Raw genomic sequence first — 23,433 nt, forward strand, 5'->3', positions numbered from 1 at the left:
CACTGAATTTTAAGTCACTTAAATTCCACAGCTGCATGTTGAGTCCATGATATGTACCAGTATGATTTGAAGAAGTGAATTTTTAATTTTACTTAAATTTGAGTAATCACATGTAGTTAGTGGCTACCATGTTGTATACCACACGTCTGAATAACCCACATCAAGTTCATGAGAAGGGAGGGAGACAAAAGGAATTTCCACTTCGTAAATAATGTTCTGTCTTTTTAATAAGAACAACAATAAAGGAAAAGAACAACTCAGTGAATAACATTAAATAACATTTTCCTTTAGTTAAACTTCTTTTAAAAGCTGCCAAGTAAAACAAAATCAGAAATTCATTTTAATTTTATTTTCATGCCTTACTTAGATGTTCCATATTCTCTCTTAATCTTGGAGTTGAAGAGGGTAACACTTTAGAGGTTGCCAGAGACTAGATCATGTAGGGCCTTGTAGGAAATTCTCTTCCAAGTGACTTGGGAAGTTGTTAGAGATGTCTGAGCACAGGAGTTTTGCTCATCATACTTCCATTTTTAAAGAACCTGGATACTCTTGAAGATGAGACTTAAGGCAGGAATGAGTGTACAGTTGATGTTTACACCTGTCACATTTGAAATAAAACTTTTGTTTATTGCTGGTGCAGTAGCTTGAAAATGAGCAGATGTTTACAAAAGGCTTTTTATGAGTTCTTTATGTTACTGAGCTCTTTAACCTGTCTGTATTGACAGTTTTTATATACTGATGGATGCTTCTGGTTATGTTTTACCCCCATTTGATTCTTTGAGTATCTGTCCTGATGTGATCCTCTGAGCATTTACAAAGAGCCTTTGTAAACATTGATAGATTAATTTGGTCATTTTTCTTCCTATTAAGAAGTAGGTAAAGTGTGAAAGTGTTAGTCGCTCATCATGCCTGACTTTGTGACCTGATGGACTGTAGCCCACCAGGCTCCTCTGTCCGTGGAATTCTCCAGGCAAGAATACTGGAATGGGTTGCCATGCCCTTCTCCATTGGAGCTTCCTGACCCAGGGATTGAACCTAGGTCTCTCGCATTGCAGACAGATTCTTTACCATTTGAGTTAAAGGGTCAATAAATTTGAATTGCCTTATTTCTTTGCTTAACTACAGATAAATAGTGATTTTGCTTTGGAAACAAAGTAAAAGTACAAAACACATGTGATCCTCTTCATTTCCTGCTCTTGATGTAATAATTTTATTATTTAAAAAGTATAGTTCCTCATTATTCATGTACTTGAGCTGATGTTTCTACTGTAGAAAATTAAAAAAGAGGTCAGGTCAAAAGCAAGCTAATTAGAGCATACTCTTTTTAGGTGTCATTGTAATGTAATTCTTCTACATGGATATTAAACCCTATGAAAAATGTGATGCTCCTGAGAAGTCTCAAATCTGTTCTTGGGTGTTCTCAAGTAAAAGGGAAACAAATTTCTGGTAGTTGCACTGTGGTTAATCTGTGTTGTTTTGTTTGAACTTTCTAGTTGTGACTGGTCTTTCAAGGGGAAAGGTCTTTGACATTTGTGAATGTTAAATTTCTATTTCAATATGAAATTACCATAAATGACTTTGCTTGAATTCCTTAGAACATAAGGGGAGCAGAGATGTGTTTTCAATTACAGTGAAATTGTCTTCCAGAATTGATCACATTCTGATGAAATAAAAAGTCAAAATTCTGAGGAAAAACAAAATGTTAAGATTTTTAAAGTCAAGGATATGGTAGATCCATGACAACTGATACTGCTGTTGATAGAAAGGGTATATAGAGTGAGAAATAAGAGAAGATGCTTTTGTCTAGTATAGGAAAATAAAATATTATAGTAATATCTTAATATTCCAAATGTGTGGGATGTTATGATCATAAAAATTCAATTTATATCTTTTCCTTCCTTACCCTGAGCATCATTTTACATGTTTGATTTACTGGTCAGCTTGCTCATTTGGTACACTGATCTTCGGGCTTCCAGTCTTAAACTTGCGTAAACGTGATTTCTAATTTTTTAGTTCGTATTATCATTTGGACAGTTCTTTAGGTATCATGCTCACTTAAAATCTGGACAGTCATTGCCAGTGTTCTATCCCACAACATACGTTCAAGGTGGTTCTTCATGAGTTATTATCTGGGTTGAGCATCCTGGAAGTACGCCCCAAGAGCTGGTGATAGTCTTTACTGGGCAGCCTCCAGTGCTGTTTTCAGACTGTCGTCAGTGATTTCACACGCTCTTCCCTCGAGGAGACTGAATGAATGCCTGTGTTGAGCACAGTGGGAAGGCTTAGGGACAATAAAAAATTAAGTGATGACTGGGATAATTGTACTTTTCTGTTTCATTGTATATACATTTCCTATCTTTTCACCTGATTACATTCTTACCTGCCTGTGGTATCTCTCTGTTAACTGTCAGTTCTTTGTAGTGTTCTAAACACAAGAACCTGAGTAATTAGAAGCAAAATGCTTATCAAAAGTAGACAGAATGATAGAATATAATTTTGGAAAAACACCCCTTTCTCTTTTATAGAAAAGATGTTCTTTTACTTCATGGGAAATTATTGTTTTATTACCTAAAAAAATACTTTTTTGTTACTATTATATTGCTGTATCACTATAAGGAGATAATTGTGATTTTACTTCGGTTTGTAACTCGTTCCAGAGTTTCTGACTACGATTGCCTTCCCCCTTGCAGGTTCTGATTATTATATGCATTTCCTAGTTTCTGCTTTACAGGTAGAAACTGAGGTCTTCAAATATTTTATAGCTCAGTCTTTCTACAAGGTTCTTCCATGGTGCTTGCCTTGGGGTCTGAAAATTGTAGGAATATAGGGAGATAGCCAGATTATCTGAATAGGGAATGTAGGTTTCAATGGGATTGGAGCAAATGTATGGACCTGTAAAGAGAATGCACATATTTTGACAGTTGTATCAGGATTCTTCTCTGGAATTTATAGAAGTAGGGGGGAGAAAGGGGTGAGAGCTAAATGGACGAATGCTGAGGGCTTGCATGATTTAATGTGAGTGTTCTGTGTATATAATCTCCTCATTTAATCTTCACAGCAATCCTCTATGGATAGGGATAGTTATTTCCATATTATTGGGTCAAGTCTTGGAACTAACAGGAAGTGGAGCTAGAGTTGGAACCCAAGTCTTTCTGAGGCCAAAGCCTATTCTGCATCAACACCGTGTCCTTAGGTAGATAATATCTACGATGTTAGATACTTGCTTCATATAACATTAAGCTACTTGCTTCATAAATTAGAAAGCCTTAACAGTCTGGAATTTTTATTGGGCAAAATGTAGATGAAGAGAAGATGCCTGCTTTACAGTTTTTTTAGGAAACCTAAAATATTTGAGAGGATTTTTCTTTATGATGATGTTTGTTACATGGCCTATGTTTTTAAAATATTTAAGGAATGAGTAACTATTTTATTCATTTTAGTCCTTATGACTGTATCTTGACATTGATAAAGACAGAGGAAACAAACAGTACAACTTTTAAAAGAAGATTTACGTTTCTTACTCCTTTTAGTTTATAAAACACTTTCCTTACTGTTCAGAAACTGATTAGTACTCTAAGCTAGTTGTTAAAATGTGTGGTTTCATTAAAAAATTTATTTTGGGAAAGAGATTTCTATTAAGCTAATTTGAATGACCAATCTTGTTGTACCTTGACTTGTAATAATGAAAGAAGAGGTACAGAGAGCTGTTTTATTTGAATAATAGACTTGCCAATTAGCCATCAAGTGCTTCCATCTGTGAAATTGTTGATCAGATGGGTTAGCTGGGATGTTTCCAGACTAGGGCATCATAAATGGCACTTGAAAACTGTCACTTTGATGATGAGGTTTCAAGTATTATACTGCTTGATGCTGTGGAACCTTTTTTTCCCTTTGCAGTACCATGTTTTTTTAGAACATACTGATCCCACTTATGAATTCTGTGGCATCAAGAGAACTTGGGAGACCTGCCACTGATGTAAAGTTCTGCTTAATCTGCTGCTCTGGCCTGTGCTGAGATTAAACCAGAGTATTAACAGCTTCTTTCATGGCCTCACAGTACTGTTGGTTGGTGATCTGACTGGCAGAGGCAGGCGGTGCTCATTGCCTGTGGGCCATGGAACTGGCACATGTTGACAAGTTTCCTTGCACTTTTCCATTAATATAAACTCATTTTCAGATGTTTACTCCCCTCAGTAAATGTATAGTAGTCTAAGGCCACATTAAGTGTTTCTATGTAGTAATCATATGAAGTGAATTTAACATCTGTCCTATATATTTTTAAAGGATTTAACTTATATATTGATAATTATTATATTTAAAAATTTAATAATAACTTGGAAATATAAATTTCTGGAAATAATTGTCATATATCCTTCTTTACAATGCTGTGTCTTCCTTGCTTGGTCTTATATTTTATAGGATGTTTTCATTAGTGAGTTGACTTCCTTGAATGCTTGTGGATATGATTAGCTGTTGGAGTCCCTGAATGATTTTCCTGTCTCAGAGGACTGTGTCTTGCTTTTCTTTCCCTATAAACCCAGATTCCTGAAATTTGGGCAGACTTCCTGGTCACCAGTCTGTGTGGGGACAAATTTATGCCCTTTTCCCTTTGTGGACACCAGCTTGCCCTTCTGTTTACCCTGGCACTGATCTCTGACCTGCCTAAACTCATTGTGAAAGGCAGTATGTTTTGGGCAATGGTGAAAGGCATGCTCTGGACCTAGGCTAGACCCAGCAACGGCTGAGCTCTCCGGAAGAGGAAGAGAGTGAGAATGCTGTGTCAGGGTGCAGGAAAGTGGATGGTTTGGGATCTTGTTCCTATTTATTTTTCTTCCAGGGTAGATTTTCATATATTTGAATTGTCCCCAGGTCCTTCGGCTTCCCTGAGCTGATCCTCTGTCTCCGGATGAGAGAAAAGTATCAATTATAATGTTTGGTTGGTTGTTATTTGGGAGTATCTGACCACTGTACCTTTTTGTTCTCAAAGGTTTGACTATTCCCTCTCCTAGGCAAAAATGTCCAGTAGTAAGTGAATAACGTTGATTAGGCAACAGGTTTCTGTTTTACAGGTGAGAAAATTGAGGCATGTAACAATTCAGTTGTTCAGTGTGCTGTGTCATTTGAAGAAATAGGACATTTGGGGAAAAAAGTGACTTCAAAGTAGAACCGAGACCGTCACTGTTAAGTGCTCTTCTATAGAGCTTTAAACAGAAGTGTAAGAAGAGAAGAGGTGTGGCGGTATTACCTGTACCTTTCTTCCCAAAAGAACAGAACTTTCTCCTGTGCCTTTTGACCATAGTTACTCTTTCATACCTTGTAAGCATTTTTTTCCCTGATGTTTTTTTCTGTCCCTGTTCCTTAATTCCTCAGAAATAGCAGCTCTGTAATTTTTTTGCACGGTGTCTCTAATAGTATTTTGAATAGAAGAACAGTTCGTACAGTTAGGGTAGTGGGCAGGAGCATTTCTAGGCAGTCTAGGAGAGAGGATTTCTGTCCCTTACCCTCCAGCTGTTATGCCTTAGAACTTCTGAGCCTTTTATGCTTCTGAGTAGCATAAATCATGCAATTCTTTTGAGAACCAAACAAGGTATTTTAAAAAAGGCAAATCATTATTTTAAAATAGGTGATATTTGACATGTTACAGAGTTAAGAAGTTAACTGTGCATATGTGAAATATGTCCATGCCTTTTCTTTCCCCTTCCCTAGGAACTGTTACTAATTTCTTTCTGTTCTTCCAAAAATATTCTATATCGGTGCTGTCCAATAGAACATTCCTTGAGCATAGAAATGTGTTTTATCTAGCTGCCTAGTATGGTAGCCACGAGCCATGTGGCTATTAAGCCCTTTAAGTATGAGTGGTATGACTGAAGGACTAAATTTTAAATTTGATTTTAAATAGTTTAAAGTTTAAGCACCTGCATATGGCCAATGGCTACTGTATTAAACAGTGTTGTATGTATATTTGGGTTGGCCAGAAACATCTTTTTTTCCCCCATAAGATGGATCTAGTAGCACTTAGTCGTCTTCAACTTCATTTGAAACAATTTTGTTAGATTGTATTGTGACAGCTGTCATATCAGTGTGCATTAAAAAAAAGCTGATCAAAATAGGTGAATTTTTGTGTAGCTGTTTTAATATTGAAGATTGAAGAAAAAGCAACGTTTTAGGCATCTTATGTCTTATTTCAAGAAAGGTAAAAAATGCAAGTGAAATGCAAAAAAGCAAAGATTTGTGCAGTGTATGGAGAAGGTGCTGTGACTGATTGAAGGTGTCAAAAATCGTTCGTGAAGTTTCGAGCTGGAGATGTCTTGCTGGATGATGCTCCACAGTCAGGTAGACCAGTTGAGATTGATAGTGATCGAACTGAGGCTTTAATTGAGAATAATTAATGTTATACCATGCAGGAGAGAGTCAACATACTTAAAATATGCATATCAAGTGTTGAAAATCATTGCTACTAGCTTGGTTATGTTAATCGCTTTGATGTTTGGCTTCCACGTAAGCTAGGTGAAAAGAACCTTCCTGACTGTATTTCCACATGTGATTCTCCACTTAAATGTAGTGAAAATGTTTGTTTTTGAAACAAATTATGATGGATGATGAAAAGTGGCTACTGTACAATAATGTGAAGCAGAAGAGATAGTAGAGCAAGCTAGATGAACTTCTACCAGCCACACCAAAGGCCAGTCTTCATCCAAGAAGGTGGTGGTGTGTATATGGTAGGATTGGAAGGGAGTCCTCTATTAGGAACTCCTTCTGGAAAACCAAATGATTAATTCCAACAAGTACTGCTACCAATTAGGCCAAATGAAAGCAGAACTCAACAAAAAGCATTTGGAATTAGTCAGAAGAAAACGCATTCTTGCATCAGGATAAAACAGGACCTCTTATTTCTTTGATGGCTAGGCATAAACTGCTGGGGAGTTCTGACTGACCCACTGTATTCACCAGACATTGTACCTTCAGATTTCCATTTGTTTTAGTCTTTACAAAATTCTCTTAATGGAAAAACTTCAGTTCCTTGGAAGACTGTAAAAGGCACCTGGAACAGTTCTTTGCTCAAAAAGATAAAAAGTCTTGCTTGGGAAGATAAGAATATGAAGTTGTCTGAAAAATGGCAAAAGGTAGTGGAACAAAGCGGTGAATACTTTGTTCAGCATGGTGAAATGAAAATTTGTCTTTTACTTAAAAACCGAAGGAGATTTTTGGCCAACCCAATACTTAATAGTACATTCTGGAGATTGGCCCCTTGTGTATATTGATACATGTGTATATAGGTGCCTCCTTTTCTTTAACTGGTTGTTTGCTATTCCATTTTATGTATGAACCATGATATATTTAACCAGTCCTCTGTCAATACATGCTTAATTTGTTTTCTGTCTTAATGTTTTCACAAGGATATTTACTACATCACTGGCAGCTTTGAATTTAGGCTTTTCCACTTACCTTGATCACCTTGGAGACATTGATTGACTTTGAGCCTCGGCTTCCTCATTTTTACATGGCAGGCACAGTAGTATCCACTCTGTAGGATTATGTGATTATTAGAAGTAATTTATGTAAAAGATTCAAGAATGGTATTAGGAGCTCAAATTAGGTGTAGTAGATAATAGCCTCACTGTTACTTACTGTTTTAATAATGAGACCATAACAACTCCAGAGGCTGATGTTTAATGTTAAATTGTGGCAGAACATTCAGAAGGCTTTGCTTAGCTCATTTCAGGTTTGTAAGTACAGACAATCTCTACCTTTTATTCCCTTCTGTGAATTGTACATAGCCATCTGTGGATTACTTTTCATATGCTAATTTAGAACTTTTGTATATCAGCTGGCAAAATTGTACATTTCAAGCTCTTAACATGGTGCCTTGCCTGTCAGCCAATGGTTAAATTTAAGCAAGATCACAGTCTTAATACAACATTGCCTGTGCTTGAATATTTTATAATATATTTTAATATTGGTGGAAAACAGGAAAATAAAAATGCTGATACTATTTAGAAGCAGCCATAAAATTACATGGATTAGGAAGCATAATTATGAGTTTAGATATAACTTTTTTCTTTAGTATTTTCAGTGATATTGCTTATAAAAAAAATCTTTAGAAGTATATTGAAAAAGTAAACTTTTTGCAGTATGAGTTCTTGACCACAGGTGATTTTTACGTTCTTAATACACTGGTAGCTATTACACTGGCAACTATTAATAAGTGTATTTTAAGTTTTTCTTGACTTCACTTTTCATAAAATTTAAGATCTGTTGTTAACACTTTGCACTGTCATAAGAATTGTTTTCTTATTCAAAGTTCTTTACAGAAAAGTTAGTTTAATTTTTTAAAGTTAATCAAAATTTTAACAGGTATACAAGTATACAGATTAAGAACCAATTTCAGACATGTTCTTTGTCTGTATACTATGAAGGATGTGTGCTGGGGGTTTTTTGTTACTGTTTTTATTCTGAGTACCTAAATGGCATGTATGTGAGTGAAACTCAGTTAAAGGAAAAACAAAGTATTAGCCTTGTTATATCTAAATTTAGTTAGCTTTAATATTGATATTTATTTCTAAAGCATATATACACATTGTATTAAAATTAGAATTGCTATTTTTTGATAGACACTGGTATTTTAAATATTATAAATTTGTCATTAAAACTAGTAGGTGGGATGGTAGCAGCTGCGTGCCAGGTACTGTACATGTGCAGGGTATGTTTATGCCGTTTAACCCTTTAATAACCAGGACTGTGGGTGTGATTTGCCCCATTTCACAAGGGAAAGTGAGCCTGAGTTTTAAACTATGCAGTGAGGCATAAACCTCATATTTAGTTTTCTAATTCCAAAATAGTTTGGGAGGGAGTTTATCAGATTGCTCATAAGCAGCAGCATCTTCCTTATTTACTGAGTTTATAGTAATTACCTGGTGCAAATGGTTATTTTTTGTTCATAGTGAAAGTCTCCGGACTGCCTCTGCATATGATTTTGGGCAGCAAGTAATAATAATTTTAGTATTTGTAATCATTGAAATGATACGCTGAATCAAAGGGATTGGACTGTGGGCCAAGAGATTTGGTTCCGAATATACCTGACATGTAGATTGCAATTATTTAAATTATCTATGTTTATTTTCCTATGTGTATCTGTTCCTATCTGTATGTTCTATGGAAGTGTGATTATACCTCTTTGACTGCTTCATTGTTTTAAGGATCAATTAAAAATAAAACAATGAGAGGATTTAAAAATGTTTTGTAAAGTCATACAGCACTCAGCAAATACTTTAAAATATTGGCTATCTCCAAGCACATAACATTGTGGTGAGTTGTCAAGTCTTGATGAAGCATCCCTAAACTAGATTTGTCTCCTTACACCATAATTTCTCTTAACTTTTGGAGCTGCCTTTGGAACTGCAAATTATGAGATAGGAGATTTGGAGACTGCAGAGAGAAAGAGGGGGAAAGTGTGTGTGTGTGTGTGTGCGCGTGTGCTATAAATCAGTTACACTGTAGATAAAAAGCAGGAGTTGATATTTTTTTCTGAAAGAAAAGCTCCTCTTACAAAGTTTTAATTGGCATCTCTGAATGAGTGCTGTTTTTTGCCGTGATGCCTGAATTTGCTGAATAGCTGTAACAGATCATATTATCTACCCTGTTTCTAGGTCTTTTTTCAGTTTTATGCTTACAAAAGAGTTTTATTTTGTAGTCGCTATATTTAAGAATGATTGTAAGAGAAGGTACTAAGAAGGGCATTAAATAACTTTACAGTATCTTTGAGTTATAAAAAGTTAGGATAGAAGTATTTATAAGCCTTTTGTTTTTGTTTTATTTACTAAGATATAATTAGCACACACTAAACAGTGCATACTTAAAGTATGTAATTTGGTAAGTTTTGAGATGTATACATACACTTATGAAGCCATCACTGCAATTACGATGGTAAACATCCACCAACCCCCTCCCCTCAAATTTATTTAGATACTTTGTAATCCCTCTCCTTTTACTCTTCCTCAGGCAACCATTCACCTGCTTTTATACATTAGATTTAATTTTCTAGACTGTTAAGCAAGTGGAATTATAGAGTAGATACTCTTTTGGTCTGGTTTTCATTACCATAAGTATTCTGAGATTCTTCTCTGAGTGGTTATCAGTAGCTTGTTCTCTTTTATTACTAAGTAGTAGTATTTCATTGGCTAGATGTGAGAGTTGGACTATGAAGAAAGCTGAGCGCCGAAAAATTGATGCGTTTGAACTGTGGTGTTGGAGAAGACTCTTGAAAGTCCCTTGGACTGCAAGGAGATCCAACCAGTCCATCCTAAAGGAGGTCAGTCCTGGGTGTTCATTGGAAGGACTGATGCTGAAGCTGAAACTCCAATACTTTGGCCACTTCATGCGAAGAGTCAACTCATTGGAAAAGACCCTGATGCTGGGAGAGATTGGGGGCAGGAGGAGAAGGGGACGACAGAGGATTAGATGACTGGATGGTATCACCAACTTGATGGATATGAGTTTGAGTAAACTCTGGGAGTTGGTGATGGACAGGGAGGCCTGGTGTGCTGCGATTCATGGGGTCGCAAAGAGTCGGACACGACTGAGCGACTGAACTGAACTGAACTGAGACATACCACACTTTATCTATTCACCTGTTCATAAGTATTCTAGTGTTTTCTGATTTGGGGCTGTTACAAATAAAACTGCTATGAACATCGTGTACATGTTTCGTTTCTCTTGGATAAATACCTAGATGTGGAATAGCTGTAGTATATGGTAAGTGTGTGTTTAACTTACTGAAAACTGCCAAACTTTTAAAAAATGACTTACTGTTTTCCATTCCCATCAAAGTGTGAGAATTCCAGTCCCTTCACATCCTTGCAAATATGTGGTATGTGTTATGGTTAATCTTTTTCATTTTAACGATTCCAAAAGGTAGTATCTGATTATACTTTTAGTTTGTGTTTTCTTAATGATTATGATGTTGAACATTTTTTCATGTGCTAATTTGCCATTTATATATATATTTTTAGTGAGGTCTTTATTCGGGTTTGCTGCCCAGTTTTTACTGGGTTATCATATTAATTAATTTTCTGAGTTCTTTGTACATTCTACATATAAGTCCTTTATCAAATATGTGATTTGCAGATATTTTCTCCCAATCGTTGGCTTATTTTTTTACTCTGTTAGTGTTTTTCAAAGAGCAGAGTTCTTAACTTTGCAGTCTATAAAAATTTTCTGTTATAAATTGTACTTTGGTGTGATATCAAAGACTTTTATGCCAGTTTAAGGTCACAAAGATATCCTCTTTTCTTCAAGAAGTTTTATAGTTTAATGTTTTACATTTAGTTCTGTGATCCATTTTGAATTAATTATTGTATATGATGCAAGATATGGATCATGTTCAGTTTTTAAAACAACTTTGCATGTGAATATCCAATTGTTATAGCACCAATTGTTGATTATTTTTTCTCTACCTTTGTGTTGTACTGTTACTGGAAATCAGTTCTCCCTATATGTGTGGTCCTATATCTGGAATCTCCATTCTATTCATCTTTTTAAGCCAATATTGCACAGTCTTGAATACTGGAATGCTATAACACATGTTGAAATCAGGTTGTATTAGTCCTCCAGGGTTTTTTTTAATAGCCATTGTTAAATGTTGTTATTGGCCATTCTAGGGCCCTTTGTATCTTCATATATGCTTAAAAATTAAGTACGTCAATTTCAATAAATAAAAATCTGCTGGGGTTTTGACTGATGGTGTATCAGATCTATACATCAATTTGGGGAGTATTGACATCTTAACCATATTGAGTCTTCTAACCATGAACACAGGTTATCTCTCTATTTATTTAGATCTTCTCTAATTTTTCTCAGTAATTTTTTGTAGTTTTCAGTGTACAGAATTTTTATATCCTGTCATGTTTATGTCCAAGTATTTCGTATCTTTGATGCTATTATAAGCAGTATTTTTCTTTCATTGATTTCCTTGTCTATAAAAAAGGCAGTTTTACTTTTTCCTTTCCAATCTGGATGCCTTTTATTTCTTTCCTTATTGGACTGACTGTAAATGTCAGTGAAATGTTGAATAGAAGTGGTAAAAGTAGACATTCCTGTCTTGTTCCTGATCTTAGGGGGAAAGCATTTATTATTTCACCATCAAGTGTGGTATGAGCTGTTTGTTTTAAATAGATGTTCTTTATCAGATTACAGAAGTTCTCTGCTTGCTGTTTTTACTTTCTACCAAGTTTTCATCAGGAATGGATGTTGGATGTTTTTAAAATTCATATTCTGCATCTTTTGAGATGATCATATCAACTCTTTATTGATATGTAATGTTTTCTTTTAGCTCTTGCAATGTTCTGTGATCTGAAATTGTTTGATAGCATCCCAGCTTTCTTTTGATTGCTGTTAATGTGGTATATCTTTCCATGTCTTTTTCCTGTTAATATATTCGGGTCTTCATTCAACCTATTTGAATTATCTTTCTTGTAAGCAGTATATAGGTAGGTCTTGTTTGTTTTTAATCCACTCTGATAATCTTGGCTTTTTTAATTGAGATTTTAAGATTATTTGCATTTAATGTAATTATTTATATAATTAAGTTTCAGTCTGTTGTTCAGTCACTCAGTTGTGTCTGACTCTTTGCAACCCCATGGACTGCAGCATGCCAGGCTTCCCTGTCCTTCACTATTTCCTAGAGTTTGCTCAAACTCATGTCCGTTGAATCGGTGATGCCATCCAGCAATCTCATCCTGTGTCGCCCGCTTTTCCTCCTGCCTTCAGTCTTTCCTAGCATCGGGATCTTTTCCAGTGAGTCGGCTCTTCGTATCAGGTGGCCAAGGTATTGGAGCCTCAGCTTCAGCGTCAGTCCTTCTAAGAATATTCAGGGTTGATTTCCTTTAGGATTTTGACTGGTTTGATCAATTGCAGCCCAAGGGACTCTCAAGAGTCCAACACCACAGTTCAAAAGCATCAATTCTTTGGCACTCAGCCTTCTTTACGATCCAACTCTCACATCTGTACAATGACTACTGCAAAAACCATAGCTTTGACTATACGGACTTTGTCAGCACAGTGATGTGTCTGCTTTTTAATGTTTTCTAGTTTTGTCATAGCTTTTTCCCCAAGGAGCAAGTGTCTCTTAATTCATGGCTGCAGTAACCATCCACAGTGATTTTGGAGAAATCAAGAAAATAAAGTTTCAGCCTATTACTGTTTTCATAGTATTTTTCTCATTTGTTCTTTTGTTGTTTTTTCCTATTTCTACCTCCTTCAGGTCATATTATATTACCTCACTTATAGCAAATGAATGTTAAAATAATATATTTTGTATCTCATGGTGGCATGTTGGGCTTCCCAGGTGGCTCAGTGGTAAAGAATCTGCATGCCAGTTCAGGAGACTCAGGTTTGATCCTTGGATCAGGGAGATCCCCTGGAGTAGGAAATGGCAACCCACTCCACTGTTCTTGCCTAGAAAATTCCATGGACAGAGGAGGTTGGTGGGCTTCAGTCCATGGGGTGGCAAAGAGTTGGATGCGACCTAGTGACTGAGCGTGCACTGGTATATTGCTGTTATACTTTTTAGTCTTACTTGTTATAAAGTGTGTAGTTTACTTTTATTATTTTTGATTGAGTAGTCTTTTTTTTTTATTGTACTAAAATATTTGTTAACCAAGTTTGCCCATTTAACGATTCTTATGTGTATGGTTCAGACGTTAGGTACATTCACACTGTTGTGCACTGAACACCAGCATTCCACTCCATAACTTACTCATCACCCCATGCAGAAACACACAGAAAAGAGGGCTTCCCTGGCGACTCAGACAGTGAAGAATCTGCCTGCAATGTCGGGTCCCTGGATCGGGAAGATCCCCTGGAGCAGGAAATGGCAACCCACTCTAGTATTTTTGCTTAGAGAATTCCATGGGCAGACAGTCAGTCCATGGGGTTGCAAGAGTTGGACACGACTGAACAACTAACACACACACATGCATACAGAAACTCTGTACCTCTTACTAAGCAATAATTCATCATTCCCCTCTCTTCCAACCCCTGACAACCACCATTTTGCTTTCTGTTTCTACTCTCGGTGCCTCATAATTGGAATCAGAAAAGGTCCATCTAGTCAAGGCTGTGGTTTTTCCAGTAGTCATGTATGCATGTGAGAGTTGGATTATAAAGAAAGCTGAGCACCGAAGAATTGATGCTTTTGAACTGTGGTGTTGGAGAAGGCTCTGGGGAGTCCCTTGGATGGCAAGGAGATCCAACCAGTCCATCCTAAAGGAGATCAGTCCTGGGTGTTCAATGGAAGGTCTGATGTTGAAGCTGAAACTCCAATACTTTGGCCACCTGATGCGAAGAGCTGACTCATTGGAAAAGACCCTGATGCTGGGAGGGATTGGGGGCAGGAGGAGAAGGGGACGACAGAGGATGAGATGGTTGGATGGCATCACTGACTCAATGGACATGAGTTTGGGTGGGCTCCAGGAGTTGGTGTTGGACAGGGAGGGCTGGCGTGCTGCAGTTCATAGTGTCGCAAAGACTCGGACATGACTGAGCAACTGAACTGAACTAAACTGATACAGTATTTGCCCTTTTGTGACTGGCTTGTTTTGTTTAGCCTAATATCTTCAGGGTTCATCCACGTTGTACCATGTGTCAGAATTTCCTTCCTTTTTAAGGCTGAATAATATTCCATGTATGATATACCACATTTTGTTTATTCATCTGATGTTGAATATTTGGGTTGTTTCAACCTTTTGACTATTGTGAATAATGCTGCTGTGAACATTGGTGTACAAATACCTGTTCTAATCAATGAGTTTAATTCTTTTGGGTATATACCCGGAAGTGGAATTGCAGGATTAGTTAATTAATTAATTCTGTTTTTAAGTTTTTGAGGAACTGCTGTAATATTTTTCACAGCAATCTCTTTTAAAGAGATTTAAATAATAAGAAAAAAAAATCATATATTTACATATGTCCTTTTAGTTTTCTGTGTTCTGTCTTGTGTGGATGTATTTTATCTGGTATTTTCTGTTTGCCTGAAGGACATAATATGTTTTGCATGCTGATCTGCTGCCCACTAAAAAAAAAAAAGAAAAAAGACTATTTTTCTTTTAGTATTGAGCTGTTAAAGTTCTTTACATATTATAGACAAAATCCTCCATATATGATTTGTAAATATTTTCTTCCAGTCTATAGGTTCTCCTTTCACTTTTTAAAATTTAATTTCTTTATTTTAACTGGGGGCTACTTACTTTACAGTATTGTGGTTTTTGCCATACATTGACATGGATCAGCCCCAGGTACACATGTGTCCCCCCCATCCTGAAGCCACCTCCCTTCCCACCCCATCCCTCTGGGTTGTCCCAGAACACTAGCTTTCAGCACCCTGCTTCATGCATCGAACTTGCACTGGTCATCTGTTTTACATATGGTAATATACATGTTTCAATGCTGTTCTCGCAAATCATCCCACCCTCGCCTTCTCCCACAGAGTCCCAAAGTCTGTTCTTTACATCTGTGTCTCTTTTGCTGTCTTTCATATAGGGTTGTCATTACCATCTTTCTAAATTCCATATGTATGTGTTAATATACTGTATTGGTGCTTCTTTTTCTGACTTACTTCACTCTGTATAATAGGCTCCAGTTTCATCCACCTCATTAGAATTGAGTCAAATGCATTCTTTTTTGTACCCGAGTAATATTCCATTGTGTGTATGTACCACAACTTACTTACCCGTTCATCTGCCAATGGATATCGAGGTTGCTTCCATGTCCTAGCTATTGTGAACAGTGCTGCAATGAACATTGGGGTACATATGTGTCTTTCAGTTCTGGTTTCCTTGGTGGTACACCCAGCAGTAGGATTGCTGGGTCGTATGGCAGTTCTATTTCCAGTTTGTAAAGGAATTTCCACACTGTTTTCCAGAGTCACTGTACTAGTTTACATTCCCACCAACAGTGTAAGAGACTTCCCTTTACTCTGCACCCTCTCCAGCATTTACTGTTTGTAGACTTTGATGGCAGCCATTCTGACCAGCATGAGATGATACTTCTTTGTGGTTTTGATTTGCATTTCTCTGATAATGAGTGATGTTGAGCATCTTTTCATGTGTCTGTTAGCCATCTGTATGTCTTCTTTGGAGAAATGCCTGTTTAGTTCTTTGGCCCACTTTTTGATTGGGTCGTTTATTTTTCTGGTATTGAGTTGCGTGAGCTGCTTGTATATTTTGGAGATTAATTCTTTGTCAGTTATTTCATTTGCTATTATTTTCTCCCATTCTTATGGCTTCCTTTTCACCTTGCTTATGGTTTCCTTCATTGTGCAACAGCTTTTAAATTTCATTAGGTCCCATTTGTTTATTTTTGTTTTTATTTCCATTACTCTGGAAGGTGGGTCCTAGAGGATTTTGCAGTGATTTATGTCAGAGAGAGTTCTGCCTATGTTTTCCTATAAGAGTTTTATAGTTTCTGGTCTTTTCACTTTCTTGATGATGATCAGTCTTCTTTTATGATCTGTGTTGTTTTTTTTCCCCCCCTTTGGCTGCACTGTGTGGCATGTGAGTTCTTAGTTCTCAGACCAGGGATCTAACCTATGACCCTTACAGTGGAAGCAGTCTGTTAAGTCTGTAAGCACAGACTTAACCACTGGACTGCTAGGCAAGTCCTATCACTTGCGCTTTGATATTGTATTGAGAAATCAGTGTTTAGCCGGAGTTCATGAAGATTTACTCCTTTTTTCTTAAGAGTTTTATGATTTTAACTCTTACATTTAGTTCTGTGATCCACTTTCTACATGATGTGAGGTGGGGATCTTGCTTTTGCGTGTATATGTCTCGTTGTCTCAACACCATCTGTTGGAAAGACTTTTCCTGTTGAATTGTCTTGGCTTCTTTATCAAAGATTTATTGATCATAAATGTTAGAATTTATTTCTGAACTTTGAAATCTGTTTCATTGTCTCTTTATCTGTCCTTATTCTGCAATACTTGGAAGATTTTTCTTCTTATCGCTTGTTTTTAGTTGTGATGGGTAGTGATGTAGGTTTCTTCATATTTCTTGTGCTTAATGTTTTACTGAGCTTCCCGTATCTATAGGTTTATTATTTTCACAAAGTTTCAACAAAGTTTGAAATTTTTAAAAGATATTTTTTCTGTTCTCCTACCACCTTTCCCACCCTTTCAAGAATCATAGTGATACGTATATTTTTCTTTTTGTAGTAGTCCCGTTGTTTTTGATGGCTCTGTTAATTTTATTTCCAACGTCTTTGGTTTCATTTCCTGTTGCTGTGTCTTCAAAGTCACTCTTTTTTTTTTTTCCTGTCCAGTGTCTGATCTTCCATTAATCCTATCCAGTATATTTTTCATCTTACAGCTTTTTTTTTTCACTTTTTGACCACCTGTGGACACCCTAAAGATAAAGCTCCCCAAGTGTCTCTAGATTCACTGCATACTTTATCTTGTTGCCACTGATGAATTGTGGCATTCATTAGAAGAAGTTTGATTTGAGTCATTTTTATGTCTTTCATGTCTCTAGTTAACTTTTTGATAGGTACAATAAGATTTTAATATCCTTGTCTATTATTTTTTTACCATCTTTTTTATTCTAGATTGGTTTTAATTAATTGATTTATCTCCTAGTTGTGCATGCGTGGTAATTTTTTTAACTAGGGCCTGACATTGTGAGTTTTGCCTTGTGTGTTGGCTGTTTTTTATTCTTATGAAATATTCTTGATATTTGTTATGGGATGCAGTTAAATTATTTGGAACCTGTTTGATTCTTCCTAGTTTTGCTTTTATAACTTGTTGGGTGAGACTGGAGCAGTGCTTAGTCTTAGACTTGTTTTTTTCCACTGTTGAGGCAAGGCCTTTCTGTCTAATCAATGCCTTGTGCATTCAAATGTTTTCCTGTTTGGCTGATGGGGATAAGCATTATTATTAGTGCTATGTGAGAGGTAGGTACTCCTCTGATCTTTTTGGTGTTTTTCCCCACCCTCATGCAGTTTCCTCATACACTTGAACTGATCAGTACTCAGTTGATTATTCAAGGAGGAACCTCAGAAGATCCCAGGGTTTTTTTTTCTCTTTGAGGCTATTTTCTCTGTGGTACTCTGCTGATAACTCTAGCTGCTTTGGTCTCCCAGTATCTCAGCTCTTAACATCTCAGTTCAGAGAGTTCAGTAGACTGCCCCCCTGCACTGCAGCTTGGAAACTCTCAAAGCAAGAAACTAGGGTCGTAGCAGGGTTTACCTCCTTTGTTTTCCAAGTTCTCAGAGGTCACTGTCTTTTGTTGCTTGATCAACAGTGTCTTACGAGCTTTTCTTTTATATAATTTTGTCTATTTTTTATTTGTTTCTGTTGGGAATGTAAATATAGTCCTTTATTACTCTCTCTTGAATGTAAGCAGGTGCCTCTTTTATTTACTTTTTAATAAGAAAAATGGTGTGGGACTAGAGATTCTGGAGGGGATTATCCTTTCTATTGGAACTTTAAAGAGATCAGTATTAGATTGTACTTAGATTTTAAGAAAATATGCAGACAGTGAATAATAATCGAAATCAAATTAACAGAAAGTGCTATTCTTTCTTAGCTTTCAGAGGTACTAAATAAGCAAGATAGGTTATTGCTTTATGAACACATGAAATTAAATGTGTAGGGCAGAATTTCTTAAATATGATAGCACGAATACTAAAGGGACAGTGATAAATTTATGTTGAAACTTAAAATTTGTTTTTCTTTATGATATGATAAAATAAGTAGATAATATTAATATTAAGTAGTTAATATTTGTGGAACACTTACATGTGCCAGGCACTGTTCTAAGTATTTTAAATATATTAACTCATTCAGTCTTTTCAGCGATTATATGAAGTTGGGTTGTTGTTACAATCTTCATTTTTTTTTTTCAGATAAAACTGAGGCATGAAGAAATGTAAAAAGCAAAGTGGTGAGCCACAGATTGGGAAAGATATATATATCTAACATATAATGGACAAAACACTAGTCATAAATATATGTATTTTGTTTCTTTAAATCAGTAAGAAAATGATATTTTTATTTATTTATTTTTTTTCTTTTTTTTCCAGCCCCTCCCCCAGAAAATGATATTTTTAAATGGGCAAAAGATAGGAATATTAGAAGAAGGAACACAAATGGTTTATAAACATGTATAAGCTAGTAGTAGTGTACAGCCGTCTTGTGCATTTTGGTAAAATCTAGTAATGGTAAAGATTTGCTAACCCTGCGAACTGAGAGATCTTTTCCTAATTATATTCCCTAATTCTAGCAGCAACACGGAAAGTGTCCCATGTTGCTGCTAGAACATTCACAACAGTATTGTTTATAACCCCTTGGTACTCCTTTCTTAAAGGTCTGGGTCATAAATATTTTAGACTTGTGGACCAAATGGTTTCTGTTGCACCACTCAATTTCATCCTGCCATTGTAGTGTTAAAGCAGCCATACATAATACAAAATGAATGTGCCTGGCTATATTCCAACAAAACTTCATTTTCAAAAACAGTCAGCTGGCTCTCCCACAGGCCCCAGTTTGCTGATCTGTAGTTTATAATATCAAAAAAATTGAAAACAACCTAATTGTCCATCAGGAGGAAAATACATAACTTTGCTTAACAGTGGGGCTTTTGTAAAGTAGGTGATCTTCAATATCTGCATGATTAATCCACATTAACATACTAGAGGAAAAAGGCCAGTAGAGGAATAAATATGTTCTGAGTTTTAATATATAATTTTAAAACATGCAAATACTATAATATTATATATTACCTATATTTGCTTACATAGTGAAAGTATGAGGAGATGCATGATAATCACCAGAAATTAGAATAGTGGCTACAACAGGGGTTATGGAGAGGGTGCAATAAGTCAGGAGGATGATGCAGAAGCTTCAGCCTAACTTTCAGTGATGTTTTATTTCATAAGCTGTTTAGTGAGTATACTACAGTCTTTTGTGTCTCCTCAATAAGTTTTAAAAGAAACTAACAGTGGTTAGAAAAAAACATTAGTTGTTTGCTCTGTGGATGGTTGTCACTTTGCTCTCATTCCTTCTCAGCTGCTCACCTAACTGCCTCATTGGCCTCTCTTTTGCCCAGGGAGGCAACTTTCTACTCTTAGGCCTAAGGCGGATTTAATTCCCTAAATAATAATAAGCCTTGTGTCCAGTCTGCTGCCTAATTGGCTTCCTATCTCATTTTCTTAGTTTCTGAGTATGTTTTGTTGTTGTTCACAGTTGCTAGGTCTTGTCCAGCTCTTTTGACCCCATGACCTGCAACAAGCCAGGCTTCCCTGTCTTTCACTATCTCTCAGAGTTTGCTCAAATTCATGTCCATTGAGTTGTTAGCTTCCTTTTCTCTAGCCTCTCATTTTTCTGGCCTTGTGGATATACTGCTTCTGAGAGAAGGGATCTACAGTTCTTAATGGAGACCACACAAGCATAGGATTGCCTTTGGCATTTTCATGTCTGCTTGGCTCACAGAGGCATCAGAACGCCTTTCTTGGCATGTTTGTGGGTGAGATAGTGATCAAAAAAATAAAAACCGAAATTGCATTTATTTATAAAGAGATTGAGGTGTTATTTATTGAGCATCTTTTTGTGTGTGTGCAGGATACTGTTTCTCTAGTGTGGACTTCTCTCCGTTATGATAGTAGCCTCTTCTATTAGATAGTCTATCAACTAGCAATAGTAGCATGCAGAGTACTGACCCATTGCTGCACAAAGTTACGAACTAGTGAATCCCAAACTCTTATACAGTGTTTTCCTTAATGGGGACTTCGTAACACGGTGAGAAGAGTGTGTAGCAGAGACAGTCTAGTGTCACTAAGGAGTGTGGCTCTGGGTATGCCTGGTGAGTCTACTGTCAGCAGCTGAGTCCGTTCCCTGCCTCAGATGACAAGGCAGACGCCGACAGGGCCATGTGTACAATGTGCTCAGAGCTATATTTTCTTACCTAAAGTGAAAAGCGTATTTGTCATTTAATGAATGATTACTTTAACATTTAGCAAGAGAAGATATTTCAAAGTAGATGCTGATTTCCAATAAGAATAAAAATATGATTTGTGTATTATTAAGATATAAATTTCATGTGTGCTTTTTTTTTTCCTATAAGAGGAAACTGAGTGACCATTTGGCAAGAGCACTTTATTACTTAATTGAAGACAAAGAGGTAACAGTTCACTTTGAGAAAGCTATTGGTGTGTGTAATAATATAAAGTTGTCTCTGGCTTAAGCTACACAGAACACATGAAATGGGGGAGAGAGTTAGAATATGGTCTTAGAACAGAAACTACTTGTTACTTGGGAATAGGGTTGTCGTAGTTCACAAAGGAAAATACTGGATGCCCAGTTTAGTTTGAACTTCAGGTAAACAATAAATATTTTAAAAATTTAAGTATATCCCAAATATTGCATGGGACGTACATATTAAAAAGTATTCATTTATCTAAATTCAGATTTAACTAATAGTTTATTTTTCTGCCCTACTTGAGGATAAACTTCAGTGGTTTATATGAGAAGAACACTAGTCCCACTGAGAGTAAAATGTTAGGATGCTTAATTTTCAGTGAATAACTGATTGCTGTAATGGCTTTTGGTAGTCTTATATTGTTGCTCTTTGGGCAGGGTGTAACCCGCCATGTAGATAGACTACATATAGTGTTACTATAGCTGCATTGGTTTGAATTTCCACTTTGTATAGTAATATCAGGTCTTGATTAAACAAGGTAATAGGAAGGAAAGAAGATCTCAGATAATATCTAATAAGAATAAAAAAACAAAATTAGTTAAAGGGGAGATATGTATGGATTTTATGTCCATGTAATGTTTATAGTTATCACCAGAGTGCTATTATGTGGGTGGTAAGAGGCAGTCAGATTCTGGAAATTTGGGAGATGGCCTGAGGTTTATTTACTTGTATAATTGTCTTGTCTCCTACCTCCATTTTAAAGACTAGCACAGCATGGAATTGGTTCATCATATACCTAGCGCCTGTCATAGTTCGTAGCGCACAGAGTTTTCCCAAGTCCTTTTTTTTCCCTCTCCTATTCACACCAACGTGTTTTTTGAATTCCCTCTCCTCTGTATGTATGGTGCTTTTTCTTATATATCGTTCCTTGGTTTTTCTCTTCTTTCATCAGATGAGATAAATAACATATTTGAAAAAATATAAAGCAGGATACCCCCAAACAGGCAAGGTTATTACTATTCTGTGTTAACGCCTCTAGAGCCTGGCGCTTATGGCTGCTTAGTGGCTCTCACAGCTGATCACAGTAGCATCCATTTAACCCTCGGCTCCTCTGATCAGTGATCCAGCTAATCCCAGTCTTGAACTGTGTCTTCTCTTCCAGGGGTACCCATTGCTTGGATATCACACAATCAGCTTTTTATAAATACTTACTGAAAAAAGATTTTATTTTGAGATCTTTATATGTTAAACAGAAATAGCCCCTGGCCTCAAGATTGAGTCAGATAGAATATATGTGCAAATTCCATAAACTAAAGAGATACTACATATTACTTACTGTATGACAGCATTTTGTATGGAAAGCATGTCGTCTTCTCTGTTGTCTTAGAACTGTGTATTTCTTTTAAGCATGTCAGAGAGCTCCAGACTGATTTGTATTTTGAAGTGCTGAACATTTTTCATAAAAGGCAAAAGTGTGGATAAGAAAAAGCACTTCTTTTAAAAATGGTCTTTGAAAAAAGTCACATCCTCAGTAAAATACCCATTGAAATAGAAGCAGTATTAACTCATGTTTGGCTGCTTAAGAATCCATTTGTTGTTCAGTTGCTGAGTTGTGTCTGACTCTTGACACCCTGTGGACTGCAGCATGCCAGGCTTCCCTGTCTGGGAAACTGGAGTTTGCTCAGACTCAGGTCCATTGAGTCATTGATACCATCAACCATTTCATCCTCTGTCTTGCCCTTCTCCTCTTGTCCTCAAATCTTACCTTGCATCAGTGTATTTTCCAGTGAGTTGGCTCTTCATATCAGGTGGCCAAAGTATTGGAGCTTCAGCTTCAGCATCAGTCTTTTTCAATGAATATTCAGGGTTGATTTCCTTTAGGATTGACTGGTTTGATCTTCAGCCCATTTTATTTTTTTTAAAAAGTTTTGAATGGTAATGTGCAGGGTAATGGCTTTTTTATGTCTCTCTGCCTTTAAATGTGTTATTTTCTTTCCTTGGAATGCCTTTCCTTGCCACTCCTCTCCTTTTTGTTTTGCTTGGATAAGTTCTACATATTTTTCAGTTCTTAGCATAAGGGAAGAGTGTATCAAATACATAACTCTGACTTCTGTGTTCACTATATATGCTTGTGTGGTGCTTTTATAGTTTTTCTTGCTTGCCTTCTGGTTTGTAAACCTATTCAGGGCATCCGTGCTTGTGCGCTAAGTCACTTCAGTTGAGTCCCACTCTTTGTGACCCTGTGGAC

At 36.5% G+C, this 23,433-nt stretch overlaps 1 protein-coding gene across 2 annotated transcripts in view; it reads left to right on the forward strand.

The window, feature by feature from the left end:
- The window catches only part of PSMD14 (proteasome 26S subunit, non-ATPase 14), a 99,864-nt gene that overhangs the window by 18,293 nt on the left and 58,138 nt on the right, over positions 1–23,433 (forward strand). The window contains exon 1 of one of the 2 annotated variants that reach the window (XM_043487705.1): positions 18,899–18,932. The exons of the other annotated variant lie outside the window; for it this stretch is intronic. The gene's annotated coding sequence lies outside the window, so the exon portion shown is untranslated. Of the gene's footprint in view, positions 1–18,898; positions 18,933–23,433 lie in introns of those variants that run through there. 2 annotated transcript variants of the gene reach the window in all.

The sequence above is a fragment of the Cervus canadensis genome, chromosome 15 (assembly GCF_019320065.1).
Source record: "Cervus canadensis isolate Bull #8, Minnesota chromosome 15, ASM1932006v1, whole genome shotgun sequence".
Taxonomy (NCBI): domain Eukaryota; kingdom Metazoa; phylum Chordata; class Mammalia; order Artiodactyla; family Cervidae; genus Cervus; species Cervus canadensis.